General features: G+C 42.2%; 1 long non-coding RNA gene across 1 annotated transcript in view; it reads left to right on the top strand.

The window, feature by feature from the left end:
- Nucleotides 1–1689, top strand: part of LOC138011687 (uncharacterized) — an 8251-nt gene extending 6562 nt beyond the window's left edge. Inside the window, exon 3 of the long non-coding RNA XR_011124772.1 lies at nt 1575–1689. This is a non-coding gene — a long non-coding RNA (uncharacterized lncRNA). The remainder of the gene's footprint in view (nt 1–1574) is intronic.
- The last annotated feature ends 3304 nt before the right edge of the window (nt 1690–4993 follow it).

Genomic DNA, 4993 nt, shown 5'->3' with positions numbered 1-4993 from the left:
TACGCAACTCATTTCCATTTGAATGGTTGTGCACCAAGACTCGCTTTGAAACTGAGGCATGCAGCAACTCGGAAATGGACTATTGCGCGTTGAGGGACAGAAATGTCTACTACCTCTGGACCATGGCGGGAACCCTAATTTGTCGTCGATGAACTGAACGTCATCTCAAAATATGACATTTGCAATATCTTAGATCACGTAATGTGTTGTATGGCTCGAGCAATTCTTTAAGGTGGCTAGGAGCAAGCTCATTCAGTGATTTGAAGACAAGTAGTAGAGCTGAGACTGGTAACCAGGGGAGAATCTTCAAGATGTTGTTATAGTTTCAGCTAGTTTCATCTCGTCTAGGACGCAATACGACTCTGGTAGCATAGTTAGGGACACGCTGTAGTTTCTTAATCTGGTTCTCTGGACGGCCGGCAAGTAGGCTATTACAGTAATCCAGCCTAGAGGTAACAACGGCATGGATTAACCTATCCGCTTTTGGCTGATCTAGAAATTTCCGCATCTTGCTTATAGAGCGGTTTTCAATTGAGCGTCGAAAGAATTAGCGAATTACTTTAGTTTTGCATTACTTCACACAGTGATTGGTTCACTTTTCTCACGCCACTTTTTCAACCAATCAGAAGTGAAACCAAAACCAATCGTGGCTCGCGCGTGCACATTTTCCCGCGCTTTGTGTCGGCTACGTGTAATTACTTCGAGTTTTGATTGGTTTATTAATGGATTGTCTCCGTCCTTTTTGATTGGCCAAAGTAAATGCTTTGGTTTTGGTTTTACGATACTCATTTGAAAACCGCTCTATGACTGAGAGCCTGAGGAACGCAGACTGACAGCAGTTGTTCATTTGTGGAGCACCAGTCAGGTCAAAGTCTAGCAACATTTATGCGGTTTTAGGAACTGAAGTCGAAAATGCAGTGTAAGTTGGTTAGAGTTGTTGCGTTCGCTTCCAAAGGGCTTTAGAGTAATAAACAGGATTTGAATCTAGGACCACCGAAACACCGGACGGATACTCTAGGTGCATTCTGGAGCATGATAAACAAGCTACTGTAGCCCAGCTCAGTGGTTACAGCATCTGACGTCCCAGGAAATACTAGCTACTCCAAACCTTAGCTACTCAAAAATCCGTGGTGTCTTTTTCCTAACTAAATGTTAGCTAATGGCTAGAGACTCCCATCTGAGTTTTAGCATGTCGTTTCAGTATGCCTTTCTTTTTGAAGGACCGCAAATATTTAACGAGATGACAACTGACAAGAAGAAATCCAAGACATACAACCCCGCAAAATCATAGTGTCTAGCCACCCAGTCCTACCAGCAAAATACGGCATCGATCGAAGTTTTTAGCTTTTAAAACTTGCCCAAATTGTATCGGTATCGGTATGTCCTGGAATTAGTGCTGTGAACCGCCATGTTTACAACAAAGCAATTTAGGCGTCCCATTCTGCATGAAAACATCTCTCACCTCTGTCTCGACAAGACCAGACAAACACGGTTCTTACGTTACGTTTATGCCTGTAGAATCAACTGAAATCTCAATTCCTTGTAAAAAGTGAACCAGCATCTTATCTTTTTAGGTAGGCGAGGTATCGGAGAGCCTGAACATTTACGCATGCGCTGACGGGAATGCTTGAACACAAGAGAAAAATGCAGTACCTACAGACGTGGCGATGGAGCGTCGTACCAAACGAGTCATCCCGGGATGACTTTTGTTCATTTTTGGACAATGTGGAGATAATTGTAAATAAAATCTGTTTCTGAAAAGAAAAGAAGGGGTCACCGAACATCCAAAATCGTTAAATTCAAGCAAAGCTATAGCAATGGCCATTTGCCCAATCATTGTTCATTTTAGTACTTAGCGCGCGCGCTCGGTGCATGACGTGGCATGTGAATTTGCGTGCGCTGTAAGGATGCGCATTAGCAATGGGCGCGAACGTCCTTAATTGGTAAGTGGACAGGTAATTGCAAATACAAATCTCATTACCCTCTTATTATACCGTTTCTTTGACAAGAAATTACTAAAGGCCAGTTGTTTGCTAGGAGGGTAACCGCGAAAAACGGCCCTACATTCTCACTAATTTTCTATCATAAAAACTTGTTCAGAAATCAAAAGTCTCCGTTAACAGCACGCACCTTAGCTACTCCTTAGTATCCAGCTAGAAATCTTCTTCTCACTACTTTTTCCTCATTTGATGAGGGCCAGTCTCCGCTTGCTTCTCAAGCAGTTGCGTCCTCCACGACCAAAAGGATTTCTGGGTATTTTCTGCCATTCCATGACAGAGTAAGACCCCCAAATCTCATTTTATAGATTTTCTTATAAGTGTCTAGCAACCCAGTCCTACCAGCAAAATACAGCATCGATTGAACTTTGTAGCTTTCAAAACTTGCATGCCCAAATTGTATCGGTATGTCCTGGAATTCGTCCACAGAAAGGCCAGAGAGACGACTTCACTCGTGCTGTGAACCGCCATGTTTACAACAAAGCATTTTAGGCGTCCCAGTCTGCATGAAACCATATCTCACCTCAGTCTCGAGAAGACCAGACAAGCACGGTCTTACGTTACGTTTATGCCTGTAGAATCAACTGAAATCTCAATTCCTTGTAAAAAGTGAACCAGCATCTTATCTTTTTAGGTAGGCGAGGTATCGGAGAGCCTGAACATTTACGCATGCGCTGACGGGAATGTTTGAACACAAGAGAAAAATGCAGTACCTCCAGACGGCGCGCTGGAGCGTCGTACCAAACGAGTCATCCCGGGATTTCGGCCCGTGCGAGCGCTTTTGGACGCAGTTGGCCCTTCGCTGCTTTCTGCTACCGACCTTGCCTCCCGGTACGGCATTGAGGGAGGGATATGTCGGCCCCTAAACCATATGAGACAAATCCCACGCCTACTCACAGCTTCTCAGACCGCCCTTGTCATTACAATATAGCGTAAGATTTCGATCGCTTATATATTCAAGAGAAAAGACATTTTATCTTCCATTTGGTAAGCACTGGTGTAGCAGATTACAAAGTGCACGCATGCGCCTTGCTGAAGGTAACATACATACATGCATAAACTTTATTTCATCTCGAATTTCAGAATAATTATAACTACAATTGCTAATATCTTCGAGACATTACATTTACAGCTAAAATACATAGCATATACAGATACATAACTAAATAGATAATATTTAAAGGTATATTAATTAAAACGAAAAGCCGCTGGACAAAATGCGGCCCTGGATTCTCTTTTAAAACCAGTAAACTCAGTGGTACTGGAAAAATAAGGTAGCGCATTTCGCAACTTAGCTGATACGTAGGAAAAGAACTAAAACCATACCTAGCTGTTTTAGGTTTATTGAGGGGCAGAATGTTATTTCCACGAAGATCATGCATCAGAAGAGAACGGGAGAGAAAACGCATTTTTCATATATGCAGGAAAATCCTTTCCTTTTTGTTTTTTTGAACTACTTTTATACAGTAATATGAGGAAATTTTGACTGCGCTTATTGCATAGAGATGTATACTTTGACTTAAGTGGTAAAAGGACAGGTAATTGCAAATACAAATCTCATTACCCTCTTATTATACCGTTTCTTTGACAAAAAATTACTAAAGGCCAGTTGTTTGCTAGGAGGGTAACCGCGAAAAACGGCCCTACATTCTTACTAATTTTCTATCATAAAAACTTGTTCAGAAATCAGAAGTCTCCGTTAACAGCACGCACCTTAGCTAGCCCTTAGTATCTGGCTAGAAATCTTCTTCTCACTACTTTCTTCTCATTTGATTAGGGCCAGTCTCCGCTTTCTTCTCAAGCAGTTGTGTCCTCCACGACCAAAAGGAATTCTGGGTAATTCTGCCATTCCATGACAGAGGAAGACCCCCGATTCTCATTTCATAGATAGTTTCTTATAAGTGTCTAGCAACCCAGTCCTACCAGCAAAATACAGCATCGGATAAACTTTGTAGCTTTCAAAACTTGCCCAAATTGTATCGGTATGTCCCGAAGTTCGTCCACAGAAAGTCCGGAGAGACGACTTCACTCGTGCTGTGAACCGCCATGTTTACAAAAAAGCAATTTAGGCGTCCCAGTCTGCATGAAACCATATCTCACCTCAGTCTCGAGAAGACCAGACAAGCACGGTTCTTACGTTACGTTTATGCCTGTAGAATCAACTGAAATCTCAATTCCTTGTGAAAAGTTAACCAGCATCTTCTCTTTTTTGGTAGACTAGGTATCGGATAGCCTGAACATTTACGCATGCGCTGACGGGAATGTTTGAACACAAGAGAAAAATGCAGTACCTCCAGACGTGGCGCTGGAGCGTCGTACCAAACGAGTCATCCCGGGATTTCGGCCCGTGCGATCGCTTTTGGACGCAGTTGGCCCTTCGCTGCTTTCTGCTACCGACCTTGCCTCCCGGTACGGCATTGAGGGAGGGATATGTCGGCCCCTAAACCATATGAGACAAATCCCACGCCTACTCACAGCTTCTCAGACCGCCCTTGTCATTACAATATAGCGTAAGATTTCGATCCCTTATATATTCAAGAGAAAAGACATTTTATCTGCCATATGGTAAGCACTGGGGTCGCAGATTACAAAGTGCACGCATGCGCCCTGCTGAAGGTAACATACATACATGCATAAACTTTATTTCATCTCGAATTTCAGAATAATTATTTACAACAGCTAATATCTTCGAGACATTTTATTTTACAGCTAAAATACATAGCATATGCAGATACATAACTAAAAAAATAATATTTGAAGGTATATTAATTAAAACGAAAAGCCGCTGTACAAAATGCGGCCCTGGATTCTCTTTTAAAACCAGTAAACTCAGTGGTATGGGAAATATCAGGTAGCGCATTTCGCAAGTTAGCTGATACGTAGGTAGAGAACTAAAACCATAACTAGCTGTTTTATGTTTATTGAGGGCCAGAATGTAATTTCCACGAAGATCATGCATAAGAAGAGAACGGGAGAGAAAACGCATTTTATATATA

The sequence above is a fragment of the Montipora foliosa genome, chromosome 7, assembly GCF_036669935.1.
Source record: "Montipora foliosa isolate CH-2021 chromosome 7, ASM3666993v2, whole genome shotgun sequence".
Lineage (NCBI taxonomy): Eukaryota > Metazoa > Cnidaria > Anthozoa > Scleractinia > Acroporidae > Montipora > Montipora foliosa.
Note: the sequence above shows the minus strand (reverse complement) of the source record. Positions and strands in the feature narration are given on the sequence as shown.